General features: G+C 35.0%; 1 long non-coding RNA gene and 1 pseudogene across 2 annotated transcripts; one reads left to right on the top strand and one right to left on the bottom strand.

Moving 5' to 3' along the window:
- Positions 1–227: 227 nt before the first annotated feature.
- LOC132281098 (uncharacterized) lies at positions 228–8,571 on the top strand (annotated as a pseudogene).
- A 252-nt stretch (positions 8,572–8,823) lies between these two features.
- On the bottom strand, positions 8,824–11,482 carry LOC132285275 (uncharacterized). Of its 2 annotated transcripts, none has more exons than XR_009472497.1 (3): positions 11,135–11,482; positions 10,144–10,438; positions 8,824–9,375 (listed from the first exon to the last, which is right to left on the bottom strand). It is a non-coding gene; the product is annotated as an uncharacterized LOC132285275 (long non-coding RNA). The 2 variants fall into 2 exon arrangements; XR_009472496.1 differs by having other exon boundaries at positions 10,144–10,394.
- Between the last annotated feature and the right edge of the window lie 3,393 nt (positions 11,483–14,875).

Here is a 14,875-nt window from a genome sequence, read left to right as displayed (position 1 = left end):
TCAAACTTGAGGGGGTGTGATTGTCCAAAAGTAGGACAACTTTCATCTATTTGTCCTTATGCCAAACATCAGGGGGTGTTAGTGTACTTTACCCTTCTTTTTTTTTTTTTGCCATATCCATTGTGGTCCTGCTAAAGGTGTTAACCTTGGCACTTTTTGTGCAAAGTGGCTGGTCTCATAGCATTATCACCCTTTCCGGCTGAAGATTTTGCCATCTTCTAAGAAGCATGGATGCTTCTATGAAGGTGTTAAGGACACTCCGATATGTGTCCAACATTTCAAGGCCGTGTCCATAATCTAAAAATAATTTTTATTATTTCGGACACTTGGGCGACACATCTCAAATACTTAGTCAACACATTCCGGACACTCATCTAACACTTCCTACACTCTTCCATCTTATATAAACAAACAAATGGCGCGACAATGTTGGAAACATTATGAACATGCATTGAAGTGTACAACATTTTTTCCTTTAAAAATTCTCTATATTTACTATTTCAGTCTTCCTCCCCATAGATTTGCTTGGTTTATGAGGAAATGGGCTTGGTTTATGAGGCCATCTTTTGCTATTTATCCACTGTGGACCCTCTAAGGGTGTTTATTACCTTTGGCAGTTTTGGTACGAAGTGACTGCCCTCATAGCATTCTCACTCTTCCCGGCCAAGATTTTGCCATTTCTACGTATTTATATTGACATTATGAAAGAAAATTTCTATATATGTATTTATTTCAGTACTCCTCTCCTTTAGAGCTATATTTGTGTTTAAGCAATTTTATTGTCTAACCAGAGATTATTGACATTCGCAGAAAATACGGCACATTGTTCTGGAGATTGGTTGCTTTCCTTACTAATTCTCCTATTGGGTTTAAGTGTTCAAACTTCACAAGCTCGAATAAGTACTAAAAATGGTGTAAAATCGTCCGTCTTCCTATCTCCTAAGTTTGTACTGGAACCAGGATCAGTGGTAAACAAGTACTACTATGACATTGACTTTCCAAGAGGTCATATTGCCATCATGAGTTTCAATGCTGAAGTAGTTGATGAGGCAGGAAATCCCACTCCCCTTTACGAAACTTATCTCCATCACTGGCTTCTTGTGAGATACTATCAGCCTAAAAGTGTAGAAGTTCCAGACAACGAATCTGATTTTATTTTCGTGATGAACACTGGTGTATCATGTATGTGGTAGTGCTCTTGGGCAGTATTTTGGCCTTGGATCTGAAACACGAAGAACAGCCACACATGTGCCAGATCCCTACGGAATAGAAGTTGGTAATCCAGCAGAAATTCCCAATGGATATGAGGAGAAATGGTTGATTAATGTCCATGCAATTGATACGCGGGGTGTGGAAAATAGGTTGGGCTGCACCGAATGCAGGTGTGATCTTTATAATGTTACAAAGGATGAAAATGGTGAACCTCTGACGCCTGGTTATATGGGAGGCTTGAGTTGTTGCTATGATCAGACACAATGCAGGGTGAGACGAGGCTTTGAGAGTGCCAAGAGAGGTCTATACATGAGATATACAGTGAAGTGGGTTGATTGGAATAAGTTTATTTTGCCTGTTAAAAAATATATATTTGATGCAACGGATATGTGGAAGAAGTTAGATGACGGAGTTACAGAACATCATTGCCGGGTGAGTGAACTTTTCTTCTATGGCTTGAAGTCATTAACTTTGGTCTAAGTTCATTTTGCCTGTTAAAATATATATATTTGATGTAACCAACATGCAGAAGAAGTTAGATGACAGAGTTACATAACATCATTGCCGGGTGAGTGAACTTTTCTTCTATGGCTTGAAGTCATTAAGTTTGGTCTAAATTATGCATCTATATCAATAGAAAGGCTTCTAAAATTATGCTGACATCAGTTTTTGAAATTATGACACTAAAAGATCGTCCCGTATCAGAGCATATTTACAAGCCCTGAATTCCTTTTCTTTAAGTGCAAGTACAATAAGCATCCTTATCAGAGCAGATGTTCCACATAAGTGTATAAAGGTAGATTTTACAAATTAAGGTCTTGATTGCATACATAGAGATTATGTTGATTGTAGTGCTGTGACGATACTTGTTAAATTAGTTTGTAAGAGAGTGATTTGGGAGATAACTCCATTTATCATTATTTGCAGAAAAAAGAAAAAAAAAAAAAAAAAAAAAAAAAGTGGGGAAATTAATGTTTAACTTGTTTGTTTCTTTGTCTTTTTATATTAGGTGGAGTATGAAGTTGCTGCTTGCACTGCCACTGATGGGGCTCATGATGTTGCATTGACACCAAAAGGGTAAGCATCTCTATGAAGAGGTGATTTTCTAACTCCTTATTTCCAGTTTGTGTCCCATGTCTTCTTTTACTCTCATCAACTAGATTGGTCGATCTGATATTGTTTTTTCATAGTATGTTATCAGACTTAGCATCCTCTTCGATGATATTAGTCGTTTTTTTCTACTGAGATGTATCATCAAATGATAGGTCTCACCACTAATTAGATTTTTTTTTTTTGCCTGTAACGACAAAACTTCTAAGGCTTGATGCAAGAGTAATATTCCATTCCCACATGAGGATTTGATGATTTCATTAATTTCTCAATATAAATTGTAGAAGATGGAACATGCTGTTAGCTTCTTCTTTTTTTCTATCTTTACATGGTGGCAACAACATGAATGATTAATTACCTTAGATAAAATCATGGGAAAATGGCGATCATTTATCCATAAAATTTACCACAAAAGAGTATTATTGTGAGAGTGAAAAAGTGGCTATCCCCTCATGGAACTGCATTTCTTTGTGAGATTTTTTTTTCTCTCTCCTTTGAAAGATGCTCCTTTGCACCTTTGATTTAGGTGAGCTGATTTGTTTGTGAATATTACTCTTGCATCAAGCCTTAGAAGTTTTTTTTTTTGGTACCACAGATTACAAATTCCTTTAGTAAATTTCTTTGCTAAAGCATGTAACTAATTGTCCTCCATCCTTTCACCCCGATCCAAGAGTTGATATCTTAACCTTGATGTGATTATTAAACATCGACTAATATTGAAAAGGAAATAAAGCAGGAAATGAGGCTGGTTATATTGTAGGAATGTCCACTTGTTATCCACAACCCGGCTCTGTTAAGATATCTCATGGGGAGACTCTAGTTCTGGTATCAAATTATAGCAGTGCTAAAAGGCATACAGGAGTTATGGGGCTCTTCTACATTTTGGTTGCAGACTCATTACCACATTTTGGTTGATGTAAGATTTTCATTTGGCCTTCATTTATAATTATATTATTTTAGTTGGTTTCAATTTATACGATCCAATGAAATTTGAACATGAAAAGATGACATTACCCTAGCCCCTGATTTTGCTTGGTTCTTGGAGGAACATGAAAAGATGGCATTACCATATAATTGAATCAAACCGATTACTTCAAACAAGTGTGGGTTGAGTTGTTTTGCATTATGTGGCTGCATGGTTCTTGAGTTCAAGTTGGAACAATGGATCTAAATCAGGTAATCGTAGTAGGGACTAAGGGTTCTGGGGCTTTGTCGATCATGATCGAAGTTCTAATGTATCAGGCTGCTTGACTTTCTTGTTAACTTCCAAAATAATGAAATCAACTTGTCATGATTAATGCCTAATTTTTAATTTTTAATTTTTATCTTACTTTGTGAAGCCAATTGTTTTCCTTCCTTCTCCTTGACTTCCTAACAATTCATACGCAGATCTTAGGGATATCCCAGAAATGTCAACCAATTCCAGTTCAGTAGCTTGAACCAACTAATTTCTCCTTGTGAAGGCATCATATGGCTACATTCTGCCATAACAAATGAATTATTGTGCATTTTCACAAACTTGATTATCCAATATTTTTCACACACACTATTTGATCAAGCATTAAGGTATCATAATCGGTCCTCATCTCAACCCTAGGGTTATTTCTCATACAATTCCAACTGTCTTTAGCTCAAAATCTTTGTTTAGAACAACCAACCAATCTTGATACATCTCCGGTTATGTTTTTATTTTTTATTATTATTTTTTTTACAAGGAGGTTATGTTTTTATTTTTTATTATTATTTTTTTTACGAGGCAAGGAGTGTTAGAAGTTAGATTTGCAGATGCAGAAAGTCTAAGTCTGACACTCTAAAGTTTACCGAGACACTAACCCACTGGACTATCGAGACATCTGCGATTAAGTTTTTATTGCAATGCTACTTTCTTATACTAAATCTAATTCTACGTCCATACTCATTATAAAATTTATAAGCATCCTCAACCAAATCAAAATCCATTCCATACCGAGGTTTCTATTCTATATTAATGCCATCTTATTAATGGCAAGCCTATAACATTGTTAACATATCCTGATAAAAATAAATAAAAGAATATAGAAATCAGATATGATTTTGTTTGGCCACAAAATCTTAGATCCTACGGAACTAAACTAAATTCCAAATGGAAGATAGAATGGATCTGGCGATTGAAAGGAGGCCTGAATTGAATCAAACCAAAAACAATGACCACTAAAGAGAACAGAAACAAAAATTAGGAAACAAGATTTTGTGTCAAATAATTGATGCATGTTCTCTTTGTTTCCGTATGGACAAAAATTTTCTTACAAAGAAACAATTATAGGCTAAAGATCCTTATTCACATCTTGGAGTCAAGCTGAATGACTTGTCAAGCCGTCGAACTTGCTCGTGAGGGTTACTGATGCTGAGTCTCTGAGACTTCATTACCATGCTCACCATAGTGGGCGTGTCATTGCCAATGATACCACTATTGTTAGAGTTCACGGTGTGAGATATATTTTGTAATTGGCTAATTTCGATGTCAAAACGAGTCCGATCTAGTTGTAATTTTTGATGTAAAAATATCGAAAATTAAAGATCAGATACGGATTTGAAGAAGGTTAAGTGTTCAAAATATACTACACTCCGAGATGATGAGAACAACCCTCTAAAAAGTTTGAGAGGTAGTGAGAACATTTAGGAAGGGTTTTGAAAGGTTCGGAACAAGTTTTTACTTTCTGTCCATCTTGAATTGATTCAAGATCTATCGAACAGGTTCAACATCATCAGAATGCTAAAATTTCAAGACTGACCATCTTGAACCGGTTTAAGAGAGCTGAACCGGTTCAGAGAATCCGTGGGATTCCTTACTGTCCATCTTGAACCGGTTCAAGATGGCTGAACTAGTTCAAGATGGTTGAACTAGTTCAAGAAGTCCTAGATGCATCAGGTTTTCAGTTTCCTTCTTCTGATGTTTCCTTTTTTATCCCAGTTTCCTTCTAAGCTCTATGTACGAAATTTATCATATTTTCTGAAGGATTATGACTTTCAAAACTCTATATAAACTTTGTCATATACATTGGTTGATGATGGCTTTAGAGAAAATCAATTCTATATTTGAGAAAGCCTTCTAGAGAGAGAAAATTCAAAAAATCAAAGCTGATTATTCTGAATTTATTTATGAGAACATACACATATATTCATGAGTGATTTAGTGGTGTTGTTCTCTATCTCATCAGAATCGGAGCTATATTGAAGATTCAGATATTCCAGATGAGAAGCAGGATTTAATTCTTCTATAATCGAGTTCAGATCTTGAAGAACAGAAGTAAGCGCTATCACACTTTGAAAGGGTTAGAGCATTCGTGGAGTGCTATCTGATCTATCTACTACTCTTCTACAAATATCAAGTGTAAGCCTGAGATCAAGTTGTTGTTGGACAAGGAGTCGCAAAGCCAGAGGATCGTCAGCGGTTGGTGTGGTGTAGAACGATATGGTGTGAGTCAGAGTCAAAGTTCGGTATACTTTGTTTCAAACATAGTGGATTGGTTTACTTTGGACTGCATAGTTCACGAGGTTTTTCCCATAACAGTTGACGTATTTTATCAACTGGAGTTTCCTCGCTAAAAATCCTAATGCAATCTCTCTAAACTTAACTTGTTTTACTTTTCAGTATTTATATTTATGATTGTGAATGTTTAATTGATCATGCAATTTAATCAATCATAAATTAAGCAAGTTAACCTAATAATCAAATCTAGGTCATTAAAGGAGTTAATCATAATTAAAATCAACTGTTTCCGCACCCCGCGTAACTCTTGTTTTACACACGTCTTCTCCACTCAGCGGCACTGTGAGTTGTTTTTGAGTCACCCATAGTTGTGGCCCTTTGTTACGAGTGCAATGTAACGATCCAAACCTAGAAGTCTGAAACGCTAACCGAATCATTACTCAAACCTGATGTCGTTTAAGGGCATTACGGTCAATTCTAAAGTCGATACATGATATATATGCTATCCCAAGGCATACGGTACACCATATCACTAACATCCCAAGAAGGTCACAAATGTAGATGGGAAGAATAGTGTCGGCCATCTGACAACTTTACGTCGGCCGGCTGAAACTCCGAAATGATAGTTTCAGAAGCCCAACTCTCTAGTTTGGTTCGAAGTGCACTGTCAGTCAGCTGGCTAGCCTTGCCAGCTGGCCGACAGGCCCTGGAACTGAATGGGAACAGTAGGATAATGCATCCAAGGGCCCAAACATAACCGAGCTCAAATGTGAGCCAAGAAAAAATAAAAACCTGTATAAACTATAATTATTCATAGAAACCATTAAACACAAATAAATATGAATCCTAATATCTTAAAACTTCATTATCTTCACATTGCTATAATGCATAAATAAAGTAGTTAGATATAAATACCTCGATCTGTAATTGCAAATCTTGTTGAGATCAAACCAAACATCGAAATCCTTCTTGCAGAACGAACAATGTGATTAACTGTAATAGTCAAAGGGTGTGGAAACTGATTTCTCTCTCTTAGTCTTTTGCACACATAAACATTATACATATTATTTTTATTAGCGTACATAATTGATGGGAATATGCACTTTTATAAAGGCAAAGAGATGATCAGTTTTCCTTTTAGTAACCTTAATTTCACTTTCAATCAAAGTAAGGAATAAATAGAAAAACACTTCTCCAATAATTAATTATCATAAAAGTAATTTATACGTTAACCAAATAATATAAAATATTAATCTGATATCTATTTACTTAACCATTAATTAATGAAATATATCACATGTCCAAATCATGTGGACCACGTAATTAATAAATAATCTTACATTTGCCCACTCGGCCCATATGATAACTTCTGTAGTGATTAAGTAAAATAATCATTAGTGTACACCATAAATCATATTGAATCCTTAAGTTGGTCATCATAAATAGCATGGTAAATAAATTACAAATGCGAGTCATAGCATTTATATATCACTAAATGACACAGTCTCTTCCATGTACTACAACATTAATAACCTATTCCATATAATCTACAAATGAAAAGTATCAATAATGATCTACCAATAACGTCTTTTTCAATACTATTTCTATTACCATTTATTAAAACAATACGTACATGTACATTAATTAATAGAAAATATCAAAAATATATTTAATAAGCGCAAAATGTTAAATATATATAAGCACCGTTAAGCAATCCACAATTAAAAATAATCATTATTAACTACATTCAAAACTCATTCTTTCAACATGTTCCATAAATATTTTGAGTGATAGTTTATTCGTTTATGGATTGCAATCATATCATTTCCTTTGTGACCACTCCTTAACTCATGCCGTTTGGTTGATTTGGATATTTTCAATTTCTACTATTTGTATTATGACTTCATTTTCTTTAAAAAAAATACATTAACAAAGACAATACAGCAAAGAGACCATACTTTTTAGTCTAAAACTGGCACAATTTTTTTAAGAGAGAAAGCTACATTTTATTTCCTATTGGCAAATACAGATACACTTGCCCTTGAAAACCTGTTGACGAAGTTGTATAACATCTATTTCACAAAAGACAGAAATTGAAATGGATAAATAGAACATTTTTTTTTGCAAGACTGGCTAGTGCTGATTCTGCTTGACAAAAAATATGCAGAAATCTCCCAGAGGCCTTAACAGAAATCACATCATCAACGAGTTAGCAAAAAAAAAAAAAAAAAGTAAATTTTCAAAAAAAATAAAACAATAACAAAAAAGCACCGGTTGACCCTGAACCTGTAACAAGCATGGTGGTTGGTTCCTAGATCTTTTAGGTTGTTGCTGATTAAATTAACCAAAAAATCTTTAGCTACTGAGAACCAAATACTAAAGTAAAAAATAAGATACTGAAATCTTTATACAAAAGTAACTTAATTTTTCATTTGCTCTCTTTAGCTAAGGATCTATGTAGCTAACATGCTGCTGCTGCTATTTTTTTTTTTTTTTTTTCCCTTCAAGTAAACCAATACTCTGACTCGCCTATTGACAGTTCCAATGATTTGTACTCCGTTGTGAGGGGAGAAGAGAGAAGGGGTCGTGTGCGGATGCTTGGCTTGGGGCCTACACAAAGCAATGTTTGGGGGCCCTCTCCGAGTAAAGCTAAACTCATTAAGAAAGCCAAAAAATCTGATGAGGAGGCATGTGCTGCACGTGTAGAGTTGCAGGATACAATTTCAAAAATGCAAGCTGACTATGACGAGAAATTGAAAAAATTTACGAGCCTACTATGATGACAAATTGGAAAATTTACAAAAACAAGTGGCTATGCTAAGGAAATTCAGAAAGCCATGGAAATCCAACAAGCACAACCACGACCCCATCTTCAAACTTTCTTTTTTCTAGCTTCAACTTCAACTTCAACAACTCCTGCCCATTTGATTTGAATTGCCCTAATTTTTTTATAAATTCATTAAGCGCACATTATAATAAATGAAAATTTAACATATAAGAAATTAGGGGTATTTGAATAAAATATAATGGAATTTAAAAAAAAAAGAAATTAAAGTCATAACCTTAACTAAATTGGCACGACTAGAAATTGAATTTGGAGATTCTCTAGGAACATTTGAAGAATCAGAACCCTTCAAAATAACAAAACAAAATTATACATGAAATCTTGGCATAAGTAAACTTATATTCAGTAAAGAGTAAAACTAATAATAAATATACCTATCCACTAGAATTTCGTTGTTGCATCTGCATTAGCATAGCCACTTATTTTTGTAAATTTTCCAATTTGTCGTCATAATCAGCTCGTAAATTTTCCAATTTATCGTCATAGTCAGCTTGCATTTTTGAAATTGTATCCTGCAACTCTACACGTTAGCATGTGCCTCCTCATCAGATTTTTTGGCTTTGTTAATGAGTTCAGCTTTACTAGGAGAGGGCCCCCAAACATTGCTTGGTGTAGGCCCCAAGCCAAACATCCGCACACGACCCCTTCTCTCTTCTCCCCTCACAACGGAGTACAAATCATCGGAACTGCCAATAGGCGAGTCAGAGTATTGGCTTGCTTGAAGATCTTTTATGCTTTTCTGCACAAAAAAAAAAAAAAAAAATTTTAAAAAAAAATAACAAAAACAAAAACAAAAAGGGCATGTATATATCAAAATTATTATGGTTCTACTATTCTAGTTTGGGCCAATTTCCCTTGTTGGGCTCTATGCCCTATTGGGCCCACTACAAAAAGAAAGAATAAAGTGCTTTTTATTCTAATTTTTAGTTAGTTCCACAATTATTTACGGAATAAATTGAGAAAATTTGATTTGGCAGGCTTTAACCTTCTACAACTGCAAGAACTTGATAGTGAAAAAGCTGAAGATTGAAGATGCACAACAAATTCACATTTCTTTTGAGAAATGTGTGAATGTTGTAGCTTCTAATCTCATGGTGACAGCACCCAAGAATAGCCCCAACACTGATGGAATTCATGTCACAAACACCCAAAACATCCAGATTAAAAGCTGTGTTATTGGAACAGGTACACTTCAAAACATAACTCATCCAAATACTTCTAATACACATATATGTTTCTAATTGATAAAGTTCCTAATTAATTAATGTATTTAAAGGTGATGATTGTATATCTATTGTGAGTGGGTCCAAGAAGGTGCAAGCCACAGAAATAACTTGTGGACCAGATCATGGTATCAGGTCTTCCATTCGAATCTCTAACTAAATTTTGTATAATTTGATGTGAAATATTTCGAGTTCTTTTGATATATAATGTGCATAAATTAAAGTAATGTTCTATTTTATTCCTATATACATATAGAGAGTGAAGGGGCAGAAAATTCTCTAACCATCACAAGCAAAAAAGTTGCCTGAGAGTTATGGAGATCGAGCAGAGGCGAGACGGCTTGAAGAGAGACAGTTTAGCCTTGCAGCAGAGAAACAGCCTGATCAATCAAGGGCTTCAGCTGAGAAATGGAGATCGAGCAGCTGGTGAGAGATCGAGAAAGAGAAGAGGAGAACGGCTCTTGCAGCTGAGAAACGGCTTGATCGATTGAGATAGAGCAGAGGAGAGACGGCCGGCCTGAAGATACAGCTAGGGCTTCAATTTGACGATGAGATAATAGTTTAAGTTAGATGAAACAACTGAAACAAATGGTCAGACGAAACAATGTTTTAAGTTATATAAGATAAAATGGTAAAGTTAGAAACAAAATGGTGAAATAATATTGGAGCTCCAAATTTTCCCGCAATACAAAAACCAAACCCGTTATTTATCAAAAAAAAAAAAAAAAAAAAAACCAAACCCGTCAAAAAATTGAACAAAAAAAAAAAAACATCACATCTAATTCCAAAATACAAAAACCAAACCCGTCAAAAAATTGAACAAAAACCATTGATCCAAAATACAATGACATTCATAATTGAGAATTATTATCTCAATTTTCTACTTTGTTCAACCTGAACTGTAAAAGCTCGTTTATCCAAAAATGACTACATTCTTATATTAAAACACTAAAGACTCAAAATTCAACTATAAAAATCACTGAACTGAACTGATGAAACCCATTAATTCTAAATGAATGAACTTTAATAATCTTGAACAATCATATTGTTTACTACTGACATGAAAATTTTAAAAAACCCTAATTTGATGAACCACAATAAAATTCAATCATCTGAGAATCCAACAGATGCAGTAAAACTAAAACAGACCCATCATTCTATGGGTCTACTGAATAAAAAACAAGCACGACTAACCCTAGAATTGTGTAAAATGAATGATCAGTGAGAAATAAAACAACGAAACCACGAAGAAATTAAAATGAAACAGAGAGGTACCTGAGAGAGGCTTCAGCGAGAACGTTTTGGGAGGAAAAGCTAGTGAGTAAGATCTCGAAATGACATACATTAACAGCTCTTGGAGATCGAGTAACTGGTGAGAGATTGAGACAGAGGAGAGACGGCCTGAAGAGAAACCTAGGGCTTCAACTTTGTAATCTCAGATGAGATAATACCGAAAGAGAGACGGGTTAGCAAACATCAATCAAGGGCTTCAGCTGAGAAATGGAGATTGAGCAGTGAGAGATCGAGACGGAGCGGAGGAGAGACGGGTGAGGATATACAGATAGGGCTTTTTTTCAGATGAGTAAAATGGTAAAGTTAGATGAGAAGTCAGCAAATTGGTAAAGTTAGAAACAGTAGTAAAGTGAAATAATATTAGCACCAAATTTTTCAACAAAAAAATATTCCCTCCATCTCACAAAAGTGTCACTTTTAAAGAGCTGTAACTATTACAAATTGAACTAACATGATTTTCGAAACATGATACTATTTTTGGGACAAAGGTAGTAGTTCTTTTCATGCACGCCGGTCATAAAGAGAACGCTGGTGAATGCCTGAATTATTGTAGTATATAATATATTTTTAAGAGTCCTAATACGTTAACCGGTGTGTCACTTAAAATAAGGTGAGAAAAAAAAATTTGAAAAATTAAAAAATAAAAAAAAATTGAGAAACATTACAGTGAAGCATGATAATTTAAGTTGCAATTTATGGTTAATGATATACATACTCTATGTGCCTTTAATGTATTATATTGCATGCTTATGTGAATTATGGCGGGGATATGTGATGATTATATGGTTACATGATTTACATGCCTAAATTGCCTTGCTTGTGAAAAGAATTCCATGAAAATTGTTGAGGTTGAAATTCGCCGCGGCTTGGTACGACACCGTTTCTGTAACGACCCAGATTTCTCAACCCGGTGCATTAGTGATGAACCGGAAGTTGACCCGATAACGAACCCGAAATGCAGAAGCGAAAGAAGCCAAATGACCTCAAGAGATGTACATCATCCCTAAGGCCCCAAAATGACTCTCTATAAAGCCACGGAACTCAAATGAGCCAAGCAAATGTAGCAAGAATGCCTGACCCGAAAAAAGATGAACTAAGGGCAAAATGGTCATTTCTCACTGAAAAGGGAGCCACCGTGCACACCATTGGAAGGACAACGAAAAATGAACAAAATTAAACTCAAGAATCGTCTGATTCTGAGTCCGGGCAGAAAAGATATGAAATTCCAACACCCGATGCGAAAGTTATGAAGCAATGACTTAACATTTTCCAATATTTTCATAATAAACTTTGAAAACAAAAGTGCATAGAAAATGAGATACATGTCATTGGCCTCCGACCTCATCTCATACATGTTAAATACGTTGAAAAGAGTGCACTTACGTACACTCTACATATACGAATCAACGAATACAAGTTTAAACAAATAAGGCTACAAAGAGGCATCTTATGCTAACACTTGCATAAAATAGAAACTTAGAAACTGTAAGCCATCCAAGGAGCAATGGAATCTTCAAATCCTAAGTCCTGTACCTGAAATATGCCCCAGTATCGTAGGGGTGAGTAACATAAAGCTATTAGTAGGAGATGAGCATGCATCGACCTAACATTTTACAATTTTATCACCTTATGGTGAAACATATTAAAGAGGCTCATGCCACCTAACGTCTTTGTCAAGATGAGACCTAGGGAGCATCCTAAGCTACCTAGATCATTTCTATCATAATCACATTGTTCATACAATTCAAACAACATAGAAACATGTTATACAAGGTAATAAGATATAGATTCTCAAAGTCTTCAACTTGAAATCCAAAATACGAAAACAACAAATGTGGGTCATGCCACCTAACATCTATGTTCAAAATGAATCTATAAGGTCATTCTTAAACTACATTTGAACATCAAAACACAAATTATGATATCGATGCAAGTTAACCAACAATGGAACTTCCAATACAATGCATGAAGTATGCTTTCACAAAGCTACATCTTAAGCTCAAAATAGGAAATCAAATAAGGAACAACAAGTTACGATATCATCTAGTTATTAACTTGAAATGAAATACAAAATCAAACAAAGTGGATACTCGGACGTCACGCCAGATCAGACCGACAACATAGTTACTTTAGGGTTACTAACCCATGGGTAACCTCCCTATGTGCGCACTAGACTGTATAGAGGGACAATCCCCCGTACTAGAAACAAGTCCTAGCCGTAGCCAAACAACGACATCCCCAAGTTTCCAAAATCAACAAATTGTGCAACAACGTATATATATCAACATGTATATACAAGATATCAACTATTTACCAAGCACAATCCAAATTTTGGAAACTTATACAATACCTGCTCAAAATTCACAAATATTATGGCATGTAAGATGTCAAATACAAAGTGTGCAATTCCTTACACATAGCAACAATATATTCAATAAGGAAAAACATATTCTATATTTAATTTGACAAGATTAATTTCAAGTTAAAACAGTTTAAGGGCAAAATACAAGTCCTTCTCTTCCATGCATGTAAAACACTCAATAATGACATAAAAATACTTTAAAATAATAGATCAATACCTCACTAGAGAATTGAATCTCTAAATACCAAAGCAAAACTAGGAGTTAGGCTATATCCTTCAAGGGTTTTGAAGAGAAGGATGAGGGGAATAAAAAGTATTCCAAGTTCAAAGTTCTAAGGTGAGTGAAAGGGCACAAAAAATGAAGTCAAAACTACTATTCAAGCTTTTCTCCAATGGTGGCTTCCTTAGGATTCTTGAGAGGAAAGTGATGAATGAATTAAAATGTGTAAACCCTAAGCTAAATTGATGGGCTTCTCCACTCACTAGGTGCTCTTGCACTACCTCACACACACACACTAATGTAAGACTAAAGGTGAGTCCTACACTTGTCATGAATCCAAGTAAGCTTCCAAGATTAAAAATTAACCCTACACTTGTCAACCATCCATGCCAACAAGTGCATCAATCCTAGGGCAACAAGTGGGTGAATCTCCACCCTTCATGTGTCATGAGATTAAGTCTTCAAGTGGTTTCACCACAAAATCAACAAGTGGCACCATAGGAATGTGACACTTGTCACATTCTTCAGAAATTGCAAAAAGGTCATTTTTGAAAATATCTTCCAATTTAATTTGCAAAATGATCCCTAAGACAAAAAATAATTACTTTAATTACCCAAAAACCCCTCAAGTTATGGATAATTACAAAAAGTCATGTTTTTCATGACTTTTACAAGGAAAGTATGCATTTAATATGCATTTCTACCAAAGTAAAAATGTAAATGTCATGGAATTTAAATATCATGGACGTATGCCAAGCCGGAATCAAATCCGAGTACAAAAAGTGAGGTTAAATAAGGAAAAATGAAAAACGACTAAAGGACGAAAAAGGGAAAAGACGAAAAAATGAATAATGTCAAAAAAACAAAAAATGTGGAAATGACTCGGTCCTCAAAAGAAGTTGTCAATCCAAAGGAAAGAGTCTCAGAAACCATTTTCGAGCACTCGAGACGACACTAAGAGGCGGGAAATCGAACCCGAAAAGGAAAAGAGAATGAAAAAAATTTATCTGCAAAATTTGAATAAAGGGAAAGAAATGAAAATGACCTGGTCATTATAACCTTCCCACCTTAAAGGGATTTCGTCCCCGAAATCCAGCCCTAAGAAACTAAAGGTGAAACCGGGATAACTACGGAGTACATC

This window comes from Cornus florida, unplaced genomic scaffold (assembly GCF_030987335.1).
Source record: "Cornus florida cultivar Cherokee Brave unplaced genomic scaffold, ASM3098733v1 CherokeeBrave_3.0.0_Hap2_Chr11, whole genome shotgun sequence".
Taxonomy (NCBI): domain Eukaryota; kingdom Viridiplantae; phylum Streptophyta; class Magnoliopsida; order Cornales; family Cornaceae; genus Cornus; species Cornus florida.
This window is presented reverse-complemented; position numbering and strand designations above follow the sequence as displayed.